We start from the raw sequence: 21,987 nt of genomic DNA, 5'->3' as shown, positions 1-21,987 counted from the left end.
GCGACAGTATGCAGCCTTGCCTCACCCCTTTCTCAATCGGAAACCAGTCAGTAAGACCATGCCCAGTTCTGACTGTGGCCTCTTGCCCTTCATAAAGGTTCCTGAGGAGACAGATGAGGTGAATTGGAACTCCCATCTCTTGGAGAGCTTGCCACAATCTGCTGTGATCTACGCAGTCGAACGCTTTCGCATAATCAATAAAGCAGAAGTAAATGGGTTTCTGGAACTCTCTTGCTTTTTCCATGATCCAGCGAAGGTTGGCAATTTGGTCTCTAGTTCCTCTGCCCTTGCGAAACCCAGCTTGAACGTCCGGAAGCTCCCGATCCACATACTGCTGCAGCCTACCTTGCAGGATTTTTAACATCACCTTGCTAGCATGCGAAATAAGCGCGATCGTGCGGTAGTTGGAACAATCTTTGGCACTGCCTTTCTTTGGAATTGCCTTTCTTTGGAATGGGGATGTAAACTGACCTCCTCCAATCCTGTGGCCACTGCAGGGTTGTCCAAATCTTTTGGCATAATGTATGCAGTGTGTTAACAGCGTCGTGTTTGAGGTTTTGAAGCAACTCAGCTGGAATAGCATCAATTCCGCTAGCTTTGTTCTTAGCAAGGCTGGCTAAGGCCGATTCAACTTCACTCTTCAGGATGCCCGGCTCGAGATCAGTAATCACAACCGTCCTATGTTGGGTTTGCACATCCGGGTCCTTCTTGTACAGTTCTTCTGTGTATTCCTGCCACCTCTTCTTTATCTCTGAGGCTTCAGTGAGGTCCTTGCCTCGTTTGTCCTTTATCACGCCCAGCTTAGCACAGAAGCTTCCTTTGATATCTTTGATTGTCTTATACAGAGCTCTTGTGTTCCTTAATTGGCTGTTGTCCTCAACTGCTTGACACTGTATGTTCAGGAAGGCATTCTTATCTCTCCTTGCTATTTTCTGAAAATCCGCATTGAGAACCTTGCATCTTTCTCTTTCCCCCATACCTTTTGCCATCCTCCTTTCCTCAGCTATTTGCAAAGCCTCTTCAGATAACCAGTTTGCTTTTTTGCATTTCTTTTGCTTTGGAACTACCTTAGTAGCAACTTCTTGTATTATATCACGAACATCAGTCCACATCTCTTCGGGCTCTTTGTCTTCTAGATCTAATTCTTGAAATCGATTCCTCACTTCCACAGCATATTCTAATGGGATCTGATCCAGATCATACCTGAAAGGCCTTCTAGTTTTCTGCGTTTTCCTCAATCGAAGCTTAATTTTGGCAACAAGAAGCTGATGATCGGTGGCACAATCGGCCCCAGGCTTTGTTTTTACTGCTTGTATAGCGCTTCTCCATCTCTGCCGGCAAATAATATAATCGATCTGATTCCTGTACAGACCGTCCGGTGAAATCCATGTGTACAGGCGCCTCTTGTGCTGTTGAAAATGAGTATTCGCTATGGTCAGGTTGTTTTCTTGACAGAACTCTACTAGCCTCTGCCCAGCGTCATTTGGCTCACCAAGACCAAACTTGCCTGTAATTCCGGATATTTCTTCACTCCCGACCTTAGCATTCCAGTCTCCTATGAGAAAAACGACGTCTGATGATGGGGTGCGGTCTAAAAGGCCTTGTAGGTCCGCATAAAATCTCTCAACGTCAGCTTCTTCAGCAGCAGTGGTCGGTGCATAGACTTGGATAACTGTTATGTTGAAAGGGTGACCTTGGATCCGAAGTGAAATCATTCGGTCGTTTTTGGGGTTGTACCCTAGCACTGCTTTGCCCATTCTTCTGTTTACTATGAGAGCGACCCCATTCCTTCTCTTGGATTCGTGCCCACAATAAAAGACATAATGGTCGCCGGAGTTAAATTCTCCCATTCCGGTCCACTTGAGCTCGCTGATACCCAAGATATCAATGTTCAATCTGTCCATTTCTCGCTTGACGATATCCAGTTTATCTTGCGTCATAGATCTTACATTCCATGTTGCTATGTGATATATCTCCTTGCAACATCGGACTTTCCGGTCGCTTCCCGACACATCCACAACTGAGCGTCCTTTTGGCTTTAGCCCAGCCGCTTCATTCGTCCTGGAGCTACTAGGAATCGCCCTTTGTTCATCCCCAGTAACATGTGGACGCCTTCCAACCTGGGGGGCTCATCTTCCGGCGCCATATCGATAATGGTATTGTGACTGGCCATAGGGTTTTCTTGGCAGGAAATACTGGAGTGGGTTGCCATTACCTTCTCCAGTGAATCACATTTTGTCAGAACTCTCTGCCGTGACCTGTCTATCTTGGGTGGCCCTACACAGCAGAGCTCACGACTTCATCGAGTTTCGCAAGCCCCTCCGCCACGACAAGGCAGTGATCCATGAAGGGGTCGCTTGCATGTGAAGCGCCCGCGCTTAAGGCGTCGTCGATTTGAATTGCACATTTCTCTCTTTATTCTCATTTCTCTCAAGGCAGTACCCCAAGTGAGCCATATATCCTATTAAGCTGTTCATACAAAAGCGCCGCCCACTGATACTTCGATGCGAAACAAATTACAGGCCTAGCGAAGGCGGAGGAGCGCACGGCCAAGCGCTACTTGCCCCGCGCGCTCTGCCGTTCACGGGTGCTCACGGGCGGCATTACAGCGGAAAGCTAGTAGCATCCGGTGCTGTGAACACTGCGAACTTCTCGCCTACTTTCGTGATGCTGCGGAAACTGGACATTTTTCGACGCTCTGTACAACTACACGCCAAGCAAACGCTGTGAAGACGTGACGATGCTGCCGTGCGTGGGTGCTGCGCCGCTGGACATTTTAGGCTGCATAGAAGTGCCGTCGGACATGATTTCGCGTGAGAAATGCACGCTGCTCTGAATCATAAAACTCGTGCTCTTGCTTTTGTCCTTGCTTTTGTTAGGCGACTTTAATTTCCATAATATTGTATAGTCTAATGTGCATTCCTATTGTCATCGTTTTTCCAGTGAAGGAGACAGTTTTCTGAATTTATGCAATGATTTCAACTTGTCTGAGCTCGTAATGCAAGCCACTCGAATTACGTCTACCACTTCTAGCATCCTGGATTTAGTACTCACCACTGCACCTGATGTTTTCAATCCCATATCGTACCTTCCAAGCGACCACTTACTGCTTCATTAGAGTTTTAGCTTACCGTGATCCGCGATCCGCTACCGTGATCCGTCACCGCGCGTTCCACTGCGCATGCCCAAACCCCCTCGACGCGGATAGATGGCGCCACATACTGGATGTCCGCACATGGGCCTGCCGCGTCGGGACCAAAGAGCTTGTTCGCCCCGCCCACGCACGGTAGAGGGTCACCGTGGCGGATCGCGGATCACGGTAAGCTAAATCTCTCTATTTTTCCCTTACCTGCTCTGTGCGTCACCAGGGTATAACCATAAAAATATATTCGTGACTATAAGCATGCTGATTTTGATGCCATTAACCATGAGCCCTCTGTCTTTTTAGATGATTACTTACCTAATTTTCATGACCGCTCTGTGTATACAAACTCCTGTCTATATAAAGAAAACGTTTCATTGCTCACTGATAAATACCACGCATAGTAACCATGTTCAACAGGCAATCGCCATGGTGCAATCAATCGTTAAAAAGGTTGTGTAGCAAGAAAAGGTGCATTTTTCGTTCTGCAGAACTCAAGAAAGTTGGGCTGCCTATCAGGCAGCTGCTACCGAATAAAATAAAGCACTGAAGCATGACAAGGATTCATTCTTTAGTACTACGTTACCATCTCTTTTAATCACTAACCCTAGGCAATTGTGGAGTGTAGTCAACAAAAGAGACAATTCTGCTATTGTCCTGAAAGACTCGACAGACCAGTTAATTCCACCTGTTGAGTGCGCAAATGTTCTAAATAATGTATTTTTCTGCTTTTTCTAAGAATGTGTGCCTTGTAACCCTGTCCTATCCTAGTACTGGCTTCTTACAAATGAGCTCTGTTGTCTTTTATATCGCTGGCGTTGAAACAATAATAAAAAAAACTAAAAGTTTCTTCCTTCATGTGGCGTTCATAATATAAATTCCAAGTTCTTGCTCAAGACTAAAGTATACAGTGCTATAATACTATTTAAGCAATCTATTCAGACAGCCTGCATTTCGGAGGACTGGAAGGCTGGGAAGGGGATCCCATTGCACAAATCTAGGGATAAACATTTACCTCATAATTAGAGACCCATGGCATTAGCCAGCGTTTCATGTAAGATCATGAAACATGTCATTTACTCACACAATGCATCTTTCCTACAGTCAAATGTCTTTTTTACTGATCATCAGCATGGATTTTGCAGGTCGTTTTCCTCTGAAACACAACTTTTAACGTTTCCACATGATCTAAATTCCATTCTTGACAGGAGTTCCATTGTTGGCTGTATATCACTAGACTTCGCAAAAGCATTTGACAAGGTCTCTCATTTTTCTGAAACTAAGTCATGGCTGGGCTAAAGGGGAGAGAGGCGCGCGCTCATACGGCCTGCGCGCCTGACGAGGGAACAATAGGGTGCTTTCTCGACGGCTGGTTGCCACGCTTTCCGAGTGGGGGCGCTTAGACCCAACTCAACCTAAAGTCAGGGGCTTTAACTCAACCTAAGGCTCCTCCATTTTTAACTCAACCTAAACTCAACCTCACTTCAGCAGACGTCTCTCCTCGCCTCGCACGGACAGTGTTCTCCGCACGTGTTTTCGAGGCACCGCGAACATTCACCGGGCATCAATGCACACATTCGCTGCTGCCACGTTCTGTCAAGTAAGTATAGTGGTTTTGGCGCTTGATTTGTAAGATTTTTTTTTTCAATCGATTGCTGATTGCGCTGTTAAAATTTTTCAGGGTGGTTCGTGTTAAATCGCTGCACGTGGGCTGATCGGCATCAATATGGTGTACTGCTGCGTACCCTTTTGCCGCTCGCGCTCTGGGAAATGCCCGGGCGTGTCTTTTCCCCAATTTCCGAGTGACTCAGAGTTGTGCGCCAAATGGCAAAAAAACATCGCAAGAAAGGACTTAATCATCAACGATAAGTCACCCTCTACGGTCGTGTGTAGCCAGCACTTTCTTTCGACGGACTACGCTCCAGAGAGCCGCATCAGGAAACTTTCCTGGCGCTGTCCCCACCGTTTTCGAAGGCTATCCAACCTACCTGGTACCTCCCGCGAAAAAGGCTCGCAAAGAACCTGCTGCTTGTTTTGTTCCAGCTCCAAAACAGACCAAGCGAAAAGCTGAACCACTTGAATCGCTGCCTTTGGGGTGCAATCTGCCAAACTGCCCCGATGAACACACTAAATGCGCCAGTACGGAAACTACGAACAACGATGGCCAACGAGCAAGCCGGTACCTCTCTCTGATCTCAAAGCTTCGCTCTCAAGTTGCGTATCACCGCTGCAAGAGCCAGAAGTTAGTGGGAAAACTCGCGGCGGAAGAACAACGCACTGCATTCCACCACAAAAACAAACATCATGCTTCGGTCGGGAGAATCGTGGCGGACGCACAGAATAGAGACGAAAAAGCCGTATTTCTGCTTTACCAAATAGAGCGATATGGAAAGCAACATCACACATATCCTGAAGTGGTTATTCGAGAATGCATTATATGACAATTTCTGTCACCGAAGGGCTATGATCATGCTCGAAGGTCAAGTCTCCTGAATTTGCAAGCAAAATGCACCCTCCAGAAACACATGGGCCCAAGTCCGACCAAGTCCGGAATGAGTGCTGCGATGCGAGCAAGACTGGTTCACGAGGCTTCACTTCTGAGCAACAGGCAGCACATGTCATCATTAATTATTGATGAAGCCAGCATAAAGCCGAAATGCATTTATGACCGCAAAGGAGATGCTGTGTTCGGTCTTAAGGACAGGCCCGACAGCAGCACGTCGAACACGCAGGGGATTTTAGCGAACAGAGTTCTGTGCTTTGTTTTGTGCGGCACTAACAGCCAATACAAGATACCCTGCTCTTATTATTTCACAAAGCAGCTAAGTGGGAAAGACCTTTTTCAGTGGATAAAGGAAGTGATTGCCGCTGTCGAGTCGTGTGGATTTATCATAGTCCGAAATGTGACCGATAACTACTCGGCGAACACCACATTGTTCAAGCACATGGGAAATGGCTGCTTGCGTACAGTTGTAACGCATCCGCATGACCCCGAGCGGGTTATCTTCCTTAGCTTTGACCCGCGTCATGTTATAAAAAATGTCCGAAGTCAGTTCCTCGAAAAGCAGCTCATGGATGGCAGCGACTTTATAACTGGCACATACGTTCAGAAGCTCTACGAGTATCAAAAGCAGATGACAGTGAAACTCGCTCGAAACCTTACAAGGAAACATGTGTATCCATCGAATCTTGAAAAGCAAAATGTGCTGCGTGCTGTTCAAGTGTTTTCACCGCAGGTTTGTGCGGCGCTACAACACCTACAGGAGAACTATGGAGATAGGGCCTTGCATGATTTCAAAGAAGCGGGGGCCACCATTCGTTTCCTGAAAATGTTAAAGATGGCTACAAGGCGCCGATCTCCAATGTGGACGATCATCGTTTGCTATATGGCTAAAAAACGAGTTCAGTGTATACATAAGGCATGTACAGTCATGTTCAGTCGCCTCAGGCAACGGCGCACTCACAGAAGAAACATTTCAAGCCTTGCTCTTCACAACTCAGTCCACTGTGGAGACAACATGCTTCTTGCTGAAGAAAGGCGTCAGTTATGTGCTGACGAAAAAATTTAACAGCGACCCAATTGAGGCACTTTTCGGAAGTATTCGACAGATGTGCGGCGGCAACGATCAACTGGATGCAAGGACCGTTACGGCTGCCCTTGATCGGATTGTGAAGGCCAAGGCGTTAAGCCCGAAGGAAGCTGAGACGCCCGATATTGATGTTGAACAAGTGGCTGCAACACTGTCTGAAAAGATTCACGAGGAGCTGGAAGACCTAAGGGAATGTCAGGTGGCTACACCAAGGTCGGTAACTTACTCGGGCTTGTCATATGTTGGTGGATACATTGCCAAGTTAATAACAGATTTTGGTTGCGGGTCCTGTGAAATGCTTGTCACAACATGCAACAAAGATGATCCTCTGTACGCACTGTTAAAAGGCCAAGACAGGAGCGGGCTATGCTACCCAAGGCCAGAGTTCCTTGCTGTTTTGAAAAAAGTAGTGACTTTTTTTGAGCGCGTGGCAAGACTTGCCACGAACGAATACGCTTGAAGTTCTTCAATTGCTCATGGAGCGTTGGCTTGAAAGCGCACCGGTACTAAGCTGTCCAGAGTGTGTTGACGACAGCCACGCAAAGCGATCAGCGGCTTTAATTGCCGAAAAATTCACGAGAATACTTCTCATCAACCATGCAAACAAAATAACAGACGCACAAGATAAGCCTTCCAAATATGTGCACAAGCCCTCCAGGAAGTTAATCAGATTATGACCTAGACATATATGAGCTCAGGACTTTGATGAAGAAGAAAAGGTCCAACTACAAGCTGCTTGTTTACACAGTCTTCAATGCCTCTTCTGAGTGACCATTTTTAATCGAAGTTTGTACCCAACTTTGCTGGAAAATTGATGCTCGAAATGCAGCAGGTATGATTCAATAAACAGTATATTTAAGAGTAATTTGCATCATACTTTGCGTGGAGCATTTCTTTCAGATGTTTATGATACGAAGCTTCTCAGCAATTATTTAATGCTGATTCGACAGTTAGCCAAGAACTCCAGAGGTGGGGAGGGAATCACCATTTTCAGGACGCCCATGGTAAAGGGAATGTAAATTGGTGTAAACAGAACCCCTATTGCCTGTTCTCCACGAACGGGGGAGGCGTCCGGTTCAGTCAACTGAACTAGCCAGGGTTGGGTTACAGCGCCACAAACTAGCGGCGGTGAAAGGTGGGAACTTACCCAGAAGCGCAGGCCGGAAGAAAGAGCGCGCGCCTCTCTCCCCTTTAGCCCGGCCCTGACTAAGTATACTTAAGATGGCGGTTTCATGGTCACCATCTTGAGAGTAGTTCAAATTCTGCCACTAGGCTACTCCACCAATCCATGAATGAGGAATTGAGTGCCCAGTCTTGTTGACCTGCCCTGCCTGAAGGATTTTATTTTGTTGCTCTGTGTGCTTTCAAATATATTTGTGGCTCCGCAGGCAGAGAAGGGAAGAACCTTTGTCCCTGTCATGCACAGCATGGGCTGCCTTATTCAACTCCCCTCTTCACCCCACTGCACCACTACTTCCCACAATACACACACCAGCAATGTGACAAGAGCCTTCCCTCTCCTGCCTGTACTTCATCTCACAAGACATCTGCAGACAGGGAAAGGCAGAGCAGCCCTTGCAATTGTGCTCCAAAGTGCTTCTCCCCCATGTGCTCTATAATAGAGAATTGTTCTCCTACTGTCATCCCGCCAATTTTTTATTTTTTTTTTTTTGGGGGGGGGGGGGGTGCGAGAGGCGCGTAGGAGCACATTGCCTATTGTAGTGCCCGTGATCCTGATTGGACTGCTGTGCATCAGCTCCTCCCAGTGCTGCAAACATCTTGTGAGATGAAGTATAGTTTTCACTGTACAGCCATTAACAGGATTGTTTCTCCCCTCCATGCTTGAGGAGGTTGGACTGGACTGCAGTAGAGTAGGTGGCTTTAAATGCGGTACCCTAGCCCGCCTAAACACAAATAAAACATGGCGTCAACATGATCACAGTGCAAATTTAGTACCAGTGAAACGGAAAAGCAGATAGTCAGCCCCTGTCTTGTGTTCTTTTGATCCTCGCAATGTGCCATCACGTAATCATGAGATTTAGAATACAGAGACCCTATCGGTTAGGGAGAAAGGTAATAGCGGGGCGCAAGTAGGCATGCACAGAATTATTACTGCACCCCTCGCCTGTTCATCCCAGCACTCGGCGCGTGCACATTGCTGCCGCTCTATTACCTTATCCGACTAAACAATAGGGGCTCCCTATTCCAAAGCTTCCTACTGTTGATGCCATAGATATAGTAGGGACCGGAACACTCCCTGACTGGAATGTAAACTGCCAGCTCTTGTCCACAAAAATGTTTTATCAAACGTTATTTCATACCTGTTAATATAGCTATGATTAGCTGAACTTCAGTCAACAGTAGCCCTTGTTTATTTTTAGTTCGTGCTTGTCCAACATGGGAAACTACAGTAGTAAGTTACAATGTGTAGATAAGTAAATGATGCCAATTTTTTTTCCTTTTGAGATGAATCGACATTGCGAAAGAGACATGAAATCCCCGAAGAGGCTATGTACCGCGCAGGATGCCGGCATGTATTGATGTTCACTTCAGCACTGAAGAGGCTGATTTACGCTAAACTATGTGGAAAATGGGAGAAGGGGAGAGGGGGGTTGTAAAGGAACATTACCAGAAGAAAGAACCGAACGGGTCCCGTTTTGTGGGAGCTTATGGCGTAATCTTCCCCTCTTCCAATTTTATCATCCACAGAGTCCTCATTTTATTTATTCACACACACGCGCGCGTCGTCCGTGTGTGTGTGTGTATGAGGGGAGGGGCGGAGATCGAGTTTGAGAGCGAGGGCAAATGCGAATGCTCTCAAAAGGTGTAGTTTCTGTAGTAACAAAATGTAGCCGGCGAACATGAAAGACACGAGTGGCCAGCACACTCTCTCCTCCACTGCTCGTGTTGTAGAGAAAACAGATGCAATGGAACATGGCACGCAAGCACTGCAGCTTGGCTTCGAAGGTAAAATAATAAAAACAAAAACACAGTACAAACGACAAAGGAGCAGGAATGGAAGCTACAAAACAACCTCAGCTCTCGTGGTGATGACAAGCCTATAAAAACGACCCTTTTGATAATTGCCGACCCAACAGGTAGCTGCAAAGAGTCACCGAGACCGATGTCCCTGTTTCCAGCCTCACGGAACATAACGGGCACGGTGAAGTGCACAGGACCACTGTCTCTGAGCGCTAACGTTCCTTTGTGAATCATGTAAACAATGAAGAGAGTAAGTTTAGTGAAAAAAGCGCGCAAATAAAATAAACAAACCAGTCCAAAAGAAAGGGGACGCACAAAAGGAACGTTGAGCACAAAAGACAAAGGCGGGGTCATTCTAGCTGCTACGACCCTGCCAACCGTTCTTTTTTTTCTTTTTCTTCCCTCGGTTGAACTATCTTGCACGAGTAGTCGCCGATGATTGCACGGAACCGTGGCGGCAAAGTTTATTCACACTTTTATAACATTTTTTTCCTGTCCTGCTTGAAATGTGGGAAATAAGCAAACAGCAATGCACTTGGGCCGATACCAGAGTTTAGCATCCGATGCATTCTTTATCATGTTTGCAGAACGAAGCAGAATTTTAGTATTTCTTTTACCATTTTTATCTTTGTTGCGAACTCGTGAAATCTTCATATCATGCAATAAATTCGTGCAGATAAATGAAGGGGAAATGAGGGTACTCGTTATAATACATGAAGAAAAGAAGCAAACAGTCGGCGAGGCCAAGGAAAGCATTGGAGATTGTACTTTGTCTTTTTTTTAATTTTTACTTCGGTAATCACACAAATTAGTAATGTATTCTGTTTAGGGGAAAGATAAACACAAAGTTGAAGAAAAAACGTGCCGATGGTGGGAACCGAACCCACGACCTCCTAATATCGCGTCCGGTGCTCTTCCAACTGAGCTACGTCGGCCGCTGTCCCACCTGCTACTTTCTTGGGTACTAATGTTGTCTGGAGAAAGATTTGACGTTGGGAAAGGTTGAGGGTCGCCGGAGAAGGGGTAGACAGCGAACGCGATGGTTAGATAGCATCATCGAGGCACTGCAGATGAAGTTATGTGATGTTAGGAAGATAGTGAGAGACCGGAAAGCGTGGCGTGACATGGTCCATAGGGTCACGAGGAGTCGGACACGACTGAACGACTGAACTGAACTGAACTGAAATGTTGTCTGTATACGAACCTTGAGAGTGTGCACTTTCTCATTTCATAATTTCATACCATCAAGTTTTATTTTTCCTTCGAGGGTTATCTTTTCTCTAACGCACAAAACTTCATATCCTCACTTTCAGTGTAAGACTGACTCGATAATAAGAACGCAGAGATTCCGCTTTGTCTGGATGTATCTCTAGCTAGTAGGTTGAAATTATGGCAGAACTGTTCTTTGAATTGCTGATTCCGCTTAGTCGTTTCTGTTGAAGGAAAGAGGCCTCCTCTGTTCGGTTATTCGCTTCTCTTGTGAGGCAGTGCCATGAGCAGCGAGATGCCCACTTTTGCCAAACACAAGCATACATCATTTTTGTTACTAAAAAACTAAAAACGAGTAACGAAAGCTACTACTTGTACTGGACAAGAAGCACGTTTCGTACCGGGGTACCTTGTGTTGACTGTAGCCGGGGCGCACCTCAGTAGCATGCGCGAGAGCGCTGGCGGCGTTTCGGGACACAAACAGTATGACACCATGAATTGAGGGGATAAATAAGTCACAAAGCAAGCAAGTGTACACTGTCAATGGACCTTTTTCTTTTTCAAGTAGCGCTACTGCGCATCCTTGAACGCCATTTTCGCCGGGATGCCATGCGAAAACAGGGGTAGGACTTCGCTGCGCCTCCTTTTTCAGGAAAGGACATCCCTTGCTTCATCAAAGGGACAAACTGCTGAACTATAATTGCGTGCAGTGCTAGCATCTTCTAACCGTTAAGAATGCACGCATTATATTGTCCCCGCCTCCTGCAGCTTGCCTCAACAGAGATGACGCGGCCAGGTTCGCTCGCTTCCCGTTGTCATTGTCATGGTTAAGGGGGTAATGTATCAAGGTAGGTTCACAGATGACTCACGCCTCTCCGCACAGGCTAGACGAGAGCAGCCCTGCACTCAACTACTGTTTGGGCTCCGTACAGTGAACAGGGGGCGCTGCGTAGGAGCGCCGAACTCAGCGCCGCCGTGGCGAATTCCGCGTTACTGAGCAGGCCGAGAAACGGTCGATTTCAAGGGGAACGCACTCCCCCTTGAGGCAGGCCGTGGCTGATGATGCAGGGGAGGCGGTAGGCAGCCAGTGGCCACCCACCGTTGTTTGTGCTCAACCAGCGGGTGCGATTGTGTGTTATGGCATGCACTATCTTTTTTATTGTGACTAGTGACAATCTATAATATTTGGGTCATTAAGGGAATTTAACAGGGGTCTAAAACTCGTATTTGCTGTGCGGGCCGCATTGAACAAGTTTTGTCCCTCGCAGGATAGGAGACGGAAAATAACAAGAGAATAAGAAAAGAACAACCAAAAAACAATGGGAAGGTAAGTACAATAAATACCAATAAAAAAAGCTTCTCGTTCCCATAACACGCCTTCTCATCTTAGTGGAAAAGAAAACTGACGTGATTCTTCGGTTTGCTTCCGCATCACTTGGTGAAAGGTACTAATGGTGCACCGGTTAATAAATACTATACTTACCATCAACACGATAAAAAATGCACAGTTAGAAATGAAATGAAGGACGGGCAGTATGGTGCACTGCTCTTTGAGACAGAATGATGTACTATTGAAAGTTCATGCCGATTAGGCGGTGAATGCCTCTTCATTCAAAAAAAAAAAAGTTTGCCGCCTGGGTCTAAAGCCTTTGAGTTTATTTTAGTTGCAGATCAAGGCTGCTGCTACCGCTTTCTGAACATAAGTTTAGAGCCGCCGGTCTGCAGCGCGCAGCTCCAGGGCCCGCGATTCGCGTGTTCGAGATCCCTGGCAGAGTCGGATAATCTCTGACGAGCAGAACGAATATATTCAACGCTGGACATATGTGTGCTTATGGGACGCGTGTTCTAAAAAAAAAAAAAAAAAAATAAGTTTATTGCAGGTCTAATGTCGACTGGCCGAGTCGCGTGGTAGTGCTACTAGCGGACAAAATGAACCTGTCTTTATTCTGACGTATTTCAGACTATTGCGGAACTCGGACGTAAATAAGATTTTCAGCGGACTCGCGACCAGCAAGATTTTGATCGCGATGTTACCTACTGGCAAGCATTTTGCGGTGTAATGGCTAAGGAAATAATTTTTTTCTGTCATGTAATCTAGAAGGTAGAATTCAGATGTAGAAAGATAAGTTTTGTGCTTTCCGATTACAGTTCCCACAAATTGTGCTCCATCTACAATCTTAATTCTGCTAACGCACCTGCATATTTTCGTTCAGCTAACAATCACCCGTACTCTGATGGGAAAGAACTTGTTGAAAGCAGTGCCGGTCCCTCGTACGGCCTGCCTGGGAATCAAGAATTCAATGCCCAACTAGCCCTCGTGCCTACGGTAATCCATGGCGCATCAATACTGACGATTGCTTTTTGTTCTCTTCGCATTATTTTTTTCCGAGACCACCACTTGCCGCCGTTGAACTGCGTCTGAAAGCGTGCGCTGGAGCCGCAGCGCCTTCTCAGAGTTTCGTTTGAACTGCGGTAGGTGGCGCAGGGGTCGCGCGCAACCTTCACTGTACAGAGCCTATTGGAAAAAGGTCCATGTTCAGAGGTCGCCAGCCTTGATTCATCACAGAGGGGGAGACCTAACAATACTCCAGCTATTGTTCGGATGTCACCTTCTATGACAAATTCATGGCCTGATGGTCCACTGTTCTCCAACTCAACTAGACGCCGTTTACATGCTTGCTGCCATGGGTTCAGCCGAGTCAACCCACCCCTGCTACCCCCTGCACAATAGTTCGACTGAACTCCTTGACTTGGCCCACCAGTATTTACCTCCCTCGCCGGATGGAAAGGAAAGGGCAGAGTGAAAAGGTTGTTGAAATATAATACATTCTCATACATACACCTCAATTCTGGATTTTTCTAGTGCCACCACCTAATTTTACTGAACTGCGACATTGTTAGTCTATGTACATTTCGTAGATGGCGCTACCTACTACTTTTATCCTAAGTGGCTCTGCTATACCAGTATTTCCTTTTTGTTGGCTTTGTACTTGATAATTGTTACCAGTTGAATAAAGGAACGAAACCCCGAAACGTTAAGTTACATTCGCCAGAAAAAAACAAGCCATGGAGCATCTAAATCGTGCTTAAAAACTTTCATAAAGAGCTCGCGCGCTTCAAGCGAACCACGAAAAAAATTGACTGAAATCACTATGACCGTGCACATTCCTCGAGAGTCGTAGAGCAAAGCCGATGACAGCGAAGTGTAAAGTTTTTCCACGCGAAACCTCAACACCGCTAAAGCTTCTTGCTTGAACAGTTTAGCATTTTCTTTTAACCATTTTACAAAAAACGCCGACTTTGATCACAAATAGCTTTTACACTAAGTGAAGGAGGCGGACATAATTTTCAGGAAAAAGCAAACCCTGCACGACCTCCAACTGTGAAAAAAAAAATATCCGCACCACAATGCATATCTTGAAAGTTATTGTATATATAATTACCTATTTTGTACATTCTTCAAAGCCGCGTGGTTAATAAACTAAGCGATACACGCTGATAAAATGCTTAAATTGGTTCATTAGCATATAATCTCAAAACATCTCGAACGGTTTTTCTCTAGGTGCAAAAGGTTTCGCACAATTTTGCATTTCCTGAGACAAGTAGAGTTGAAAAGCCGTTTCTTACATTTGTGTTTGCCTTTACAATATAAACATCTTTGCAGCTATTTATGAACCAAATGCACCATTCGAAAGCACAGAAATTAAGCTTTACAGATATATCAAAATCACATTTTTAAACTAAACAAGTGGGGCACAGTAGACTTACGAATATCACCACAATTGTCTCTTCTGCGCTGGAGTGGGACCACCACCTTAAACATTGATCCTAACGTTCTTGCATAGCTGCATTTGTTCCTCACTGATTGGTCGCAATTTGTCACGCTAATAATACTTTCTCCTTCACGTCTCTAGTCGACTCGGGAGTGCCACAAGGCTCTGTATTGGGACCCTTGCTTTTTCTAATCTACATGACTTACCAAATAACTTATGCTCCTCAGTTAACCTTTTTGCAGATGATTGCGTCATATACCGAAAAATTAACCATGACTCTTACGTAAGTATTGTTCAATTCGATATCGACCATGTTCTTAATTGCGCTAAGGGAACTAAACACAAATAAATCAAGTACATGCGTGTTTAACGCCGTAATACTACATTGCCGTCATATCATCTTAACACTGGTTGGTTGGGTGAGTTTAATGTATCAAACTGACTCACGCTATGAGAGACGCTGCAGTGGAGGGCTACGGAAATTTCGACCACCTGGGGTTCTTTAACGTGCACTGATATCGCACAGCACACGGGCGCCTTGCTTTTCGCCTCCATCGAACTAGTAACCTGGAATCTGAGCCTTATTACAAATATCTAGGTGTATTTATTTCTTCGAACCTTTCCTGGAAGATGCACGTATACCATGTAACAAACAATGCTGATCACATGCTGGGATACATACGCCGCAATTTTCAGCTTTCTTCTAGTGCTATAAAATTGCTGCTATACAAATATTTAGTTCATACTAAACTGGAATATGCTGCATCTATTTTGAACCCCAGTCAAGAGACGCTCATCCATCAAATATAATATTTACAGAACCTGGCAGCTCGCCTCATTCTCTCTAATTATCGCCGTAACTTATCATTACCAATGCTATCGCAGCGTCGAAATATATTCCGTCTTTGCCTGTTTCATACGATATACAATGACAACCAAATTCTTAAGAACAAATTGATAACGCCATCTTGTTACGTTTCAGCTCGCATCGACCATCGTCATAAGGTTGGTGTTTCTTCATGCCACACCAATTGTTTCTACAATTCATTCATTCCCAGCCCATCAGCCAGTTGGAATCACTTTTCCCGATCCATTGTCGAAGTATCCGATAATCTTAAGTTCAAAGCTGCTATAACTAATTCCTGCTAGCGTCATAAACGTCAGACAGCGTTGCATTGTCATCGTCAGTCTTTCGAAACGGGTGTTCTCATTCTTTTTGCAGGCGCATAATACTGCGCCGAATGTATTTTTTTCTTGTAGTTTGTTTCTTCGTTTGCAATAGTTCTGCTTACGCTTTGTATATTTGTTTTTTTTTTTATTCTATGCCATTATATTATTATGTTAATTTTTATTATTGATGTAACCTTTTCGCTTTTTTCCCCCGTAAACCGCACTTATATTGTCACGTAGTGGTGACAAGGCCGTACACGCCAAAAGAAAACACAGGCGTGATGGTACTGAAATAAATCTTTATTGGGGCTGACTTGCGCCCGCAAAAGAACTAAGCAACTCGGCGGCGGCGATAGCAACAAACGTGCTCGTCGGTCGTCGAACAAAGAATGCCTGTCACACTCGTCAACGCTCAATTTAAAGGCTGCTCAGAACAATCTAGATAACATCGCAAACAGCTACCAGCACAGGCTGGAACATTGTAGAAAGACACACGAGTGGCCGGAATTTTCGGGATAGATCTCGGTGCATCTTGCGCTACAACGAAAACTGATAAAGGTGTGACTCGCGACATCGAGCATTAAGAAACAAAGAATGCGGAACTGCTACGCGATCCAGAATCAGTGATAAGGCCGTATGCCGGCGGCTATTAAAAACAACAAATACTGTTTTGAAGGATTCGCAGCCCATTAACCCCCCCCCCACCCCCCCCCCTCCCCCCCTAAAAAAAACATCGCCTCGATGTTCCAAAACAAAGCAACTTAAACACTGCGAAGTTTAAACACCAGATTCTTTAACGCACGTAATATGGCTTCAGTCGTACAACATGTACAATTTGTGGGCGTGCGCGTCGTCGTTGTGATGCTGACGTTCCGTCGGGAGTGACTTCATAGTCCAGTGGTCCGACGCGGCGAATGATTTTGTACGGCCCAAAGTATCGACGCAACAACTTTTCATTAAGTCCGCGACGGCGAATTGGTGTCCAAACCCACACTTGGTCTCCTGGATTGTACTCTGCGTGGCGCCGTCGTAAGTTGTATCGTCGGCTGTCGGTGCGCTGTTGGTCTTTAATACGCAGCCGTGCGTGTTGTCGGGCTTCCTCTGCACGCTGCAGGTAGGCGGCGACGTCGAGGTTGTCCTCGTTGGTTACGTGCGGCAGCATTGCGTCGAGCGTCGTCGTGGGCTCCCTGCCGTACACAAGCTTGACCGGGGTCGCTCCGGTCGTCTCCTGGACTGCCGTGTTATATGCAAAGATCACGTACGGCAAGATGGCGTCCCAGGCCTTGTGTTCAGCGTCGACGTACATAGCGATCATGTCCGCGATCGTTTTGTTCAGGCGCTCCGTAAGGTCATTGGTCTGGGGATGGTACGCAGTTGTTCGATGGCTTGTGTTACTGTATTCCAGGATGCCTTGCGTCAACTCTGCCGTAACCGCCGGTCCCTTGTCCGTGATGAGCATTTCTGGGGCGCCGTGTCGCAAGTGAATTTGTTCGACAAAAAATTTGGCGACTTCTGCCGCGGTACCATTGGGTAGTGCTTTTGCTTCGGCGTAACGGGTAACGTAGTCAGTGGCCACGATGATCCACTTGTTACCCATAGACGAAGATGGAAAGGGGCCAAGGAGATCCATCCCAATTTGTTGAAAGGGCATGATTGGGGGCGGAATCGGGTTTAGTAGTCCTGCTGGTCTGATCGGCGGCGTCTTGCGTCGTTGGCACTCACGACACGTCTTCACGTAGTGGGCAACTTCGGCAGGCAGTCGCGGCCAGTAGTACTTCTCCTGGATTCGATGCAACGTGCGCGCAAATCCGAGGTGGCCTGCTGTGGGCTCCCATCGTGCAACGCCTGCAGAATTTCCTGCCGGAGGGTTTTAGGCACTACGAGAAGCTGCGCGGTCTTGTTGGGTGCGAAGTTCTTCACGAGGAGGTCATTGCTTCACGCGAACGATGATAAATGTCGCGTGAACACACCAGGAGGGGAAGCGGTCTTTCCTTCCAAGTAATCGGCTAGCGCTTTCAGCTCAGGGTCTGATCGCTGTTGTTCTGCGAAACTGCTGGCGCTTATCGGCCCCAAAAAGGCGTCGTCGCCATCGTCCTTCGGGGGAGCGTCGACGGGAGCGCGGGATAAGCAGACTGCGTCGGAATGCTTCCGGCCCGACTTATAGTCTACAGTCATGTCAAATTCTTGAAGTCGTAGGCTCCATCTGCAGCAAGGCGGTCGGAGGGATCTTTCAAATTAGCCAGCCAGCAGAGCGCGTGATGGTCGCTTACCACCTTGAATGGTCGGCCGTATAGGTATGGACGAAATTTAGAAGTGGCCCAGATGATTGCAAGGAACTCCTTCTCGGTCGTCGAGTAATTGACTTCGGCTTTTGTGAGGGACCTGCTAGCGTAGGCGATTACTTTCTCCTGTCCGGCACTCTTCTGGACGAGAACGGCTCCTAGGCGACTCTCAAATATTGGTCGAAAAAGGAGTAGGACAGTAGACCAAACGAAATAGTTTCGGACAGCGGTATCGAGTGGTTGTCTCCTTCACATCTTCGTTGGTGCGTGCTCTGTTCCCTAGAGCTTTCAGTGGCACACGTATGCTTAGGTGCAGCTGTCCTCTCGGAGAGCACCGTTTTGAATGTAGCTTCGCAGCCGCTACAAGAAATACAACTGCAAAAGGACGACGTCGCATACGGAGTACAGATGAAAAAAAAAGAAACGAAGGAATTCGACGCTGCTGAACCGAATGTCGAGCGTTAGCTGAAATGAGAATGTATACTGTTTTGGTTCAGTGCTTTTCATGCTTATAAACATTACAAATATGTGCTCATAGATAATCAAAAACCAGACGTCATCACCGATAATCACCGTAAGAAACGATAATGAAACGTAACAGCCGTTGTACGTCTGTCTAATTGTATTTGGTCACTTACGAAGCGTGTATGGACATCTTCGCAAAGGTGGGACAGTTGACCGCACTACGCTGCGTGGAAAGAGAGAAGTTTCGACTGCAGACAGCGTAACATAAACAAAGTGACGCCAAGAGGGCGGCTGGGCGCATTTCACTGTGACAAGAGAAAAGTGCTTGCCTACATGTAAACCGAATTACCGGATTCCTTCGGCGCACACGCAGTGGCATTAGTGGGGCCAAGTAGGGCTAATGCGCGTGCGCAGCCGGCACTCTCCACTTCTCTGTGCGTCTACGCTATGCTCAAAATAGTAAGCCTCGAAGCCGTGGATTCATGTTTCAAGGCCAGGAGTCTGTTTTAATAATATTATTATTATTATTATTATTATTATTATTATGCAATGCACCGTAAACGCTTTCGCGGACATTTAGTGCATGTGGTGGTTGACGGAATGAAGCGCGTGTCTGTATCGGGCGGTAGTGCAGAACAGAGTACTGATATCTATCGCGGCACACGCACATTGCCACTGTTTTTAGACTGCCGCAATGAAAAAAATCGAACGTATTTATTAGCACAATGACAGCCCCCCTTTACAAGCGCACATGGTCATCCCCGATTAGTCATCGCGGTGAAATTCCAAGCTTTTTGGGTGTTTGTTGCACCTCATTCCGGTTTTGTACCGGAAAAAAAAAGTAAATAAACGTCGCGTTTGGTTTTGACATAGGACATCGTTTTCTTCACACCTTCGAACACGTCAGTTGGTTTTAGTAAAGTAAGTAGAGGAGGCTCGGAATTTTTGCCTCCGAATGGCTGAATGTCGATTGACACCACCGAAATGAAATATGCGACGATGTGTGGAGCGGAAATCACATGACAGTCTGATTCGGCGCGCAGTTTTGACGTCGAGGTCACCAGCGGCATTTTTCTTTTTTTACTGAAAGCATTTCCGATAACAAACATGCAAAGCAGTAAAAGAAAATAAAACGAAAGACTAACGCTAGTTGTAATCCTTACTGCTTAGCATCAAGGAGCCACGTGGTCTTACTCAAAAAATTCAGAAATATAAGCGTAGTAGCACAGCTAGCAGTGCGAAAGCAATTCCAAGCAAACACGCAGAAGACACGCGGCAATGTCTACCAAGGCAGCAGTTGTTGCTTCCCTCAGGAGATAGGAGCCTGAGTCTTGCACGAAGGTGCATTCACGAACTGGGCTGAACCTGTTCAATCCGTTTCGAAATGATTTTTGATAACAATACCACGTCAATTCGATGTAGACAGCTGTATGTCGAGACCTTGCGGTGAAACCCACAGTTGACCGCGTCGAGTTATCGCTATAGCTTCGTTCCCACGTGGAGCGAACATCACCCATTTTTGCTGTGCACAGATAACAAATGGCGACCACGCCTTGCAGACAACTTTATTTTTTTTTTAGTGATAGGAAAACAAATTTCCACTCCTTTGCAATGATAAAAACGGAAATAAATGGGAGGGAATGGAAACATAATGTTCAAAAAACAAAATGACTTGAAACAGCATCGCCGCAGAAGAAACTGCATAAATATTCGCAGCATCTGCCAATTTCTTGGTTTAGAGAAATTGCTTCAAGGGTCTATCAACTTGCATCTTGAGCGTTCGCGAGCATACTTCAGCCGACTGATTGGAAAGTCATTCTAAGGAGTTCTTGTGTGGACAAAAAAAGCAGGAGGATAAGGGTTAGGTGCAACAAGTGGCCCTGAACCAGCTCTGCCATTGTTGAACTCTAATCCTGCTGAAACGCTGCATGGCATAGTGAAACAACAAAACATTGGGGTGAGGTCAACGAATTGCCACCAAGATTGATCTCATGATAGAGGAAGAGAGAAGGACAGGGACTGGTCATTTTGGGCAAGGGCTAAAAATATACAGGCACGAAGGACAGGCAAACCGCCTTGTCCCATGTCTCTTTACCATCCCTGCCTCTTTTTTGCGCTTTGTCAAAATGAGCAAACTCCACCAACTAGCCCAAGAAACAGCATTGCAGAGAGACAGTGTGCCTAAAGCTCATAGCCGCTTTTTGTAAGCCTACAAAAGCTAGTAAATTCAGACTGCACTGGGAAAATGTTTTGTCTAACATGAAAATGAATACATTCCGATGACTGTGCTGCTTAGCATTCGTCAAGTTTTTTCTAGTGTGGCGATTGAAGAAAGTATAAAGGCATACCACTTCCCTAAAGTACATCCAAAATTGCGTCATGTTGGGGGTAGAAGTGGCGTGGGGTGAAGGGAACTACTGGAATACATAAGCCCCGACTCCAAACACACATGCGTCATGCACTGCCGCGCTAACGTCGTCGCACGCGTCAGCCAAAGCCGGTCTGCGCATGCGCGCAGCGCCTGCGTGCATCGCGAGCTCTGATGCTGTGATCTGTCCCTGCCAGATATCTGGCGCGTGCTACACGCGTCGAAAACTAGCGAGGGGTTGGGACCGCGCGGCTGTCCCCTACTCCGTTCTTCTCGTCCTGAAGTCCACTTAGCTCCCCCTGCTTCTTTTCTTCACAGAATAGTTTTCTTCACGGTTTTCAAATTTTCTCAGTCCGCGCGAGAGGGTGAGCGAGCCAGCACCACGAACATGCAGGTGCATTCCCCTTTTGCGACGCCTGCCGTGACGGCGGCGTTGACGTCGCGGCGCATGGAAAGTGCTTTGGAGTACCCGCTTTATTTATGGCAGTTACGAGGGTTTACCTACGGAAGGAATGTGAGGATTGACAGCCATGTTTGTCAGTTCTTCGATTTTCCGTACTGTTTCCTCGGGCTGTTTTTCTTTTTTCCATCAATGATGAAACAAACCCTTCACACATTCGTGGGGACAATGTTTGCAAACGGTGTAGGTTCGCCAGTACTTGTCTAAATGGGGCGATCCCCCCCCCCCCCCCTTCTTCATTGGAACCGCAGATGAACCAAAAAGGGTATCTTATTGTACGATCCCCAGACATGTCAAAAGAATTCCGGGGCTGGCAAATTTCAAATTATGAAATCATTGTCAAGAAACACATGTGCTAGTTGCAAAGCGGCGCATATTTAGATAACTGCTCGTGATGTCTCACTTTTCTGGTCGTCTTATTGCTCAGAATATGTTTATTTATTTATTTTATTTACATTACCCCTCAGGGAGGCATAACATATATTTTGAATATATTTCAAAAATATCATGTTGCACTCACGCTCTCGAGTGCTGCTAGTATGGCAG

The sequence above is a fragment of the Amblyomma maculatum genome, chromosome 7 (genome assembly GCF_055883805.1).
Source record: "Amblyomma maculatum isolate TAMU_Amacu chromosome 7, ASM5588380v1, whole genome shotgun sequence".
Taxonomy (NCBI): domain Eukaryota; kingdom Metazoa; phylum Arthropoda; class Arachnida; order Ixodida; family Ixodidae; genus Amblyomma; species Amblyomma maculatum.
Note: the sequence above shows the minus strand (reverse complement) of the source record.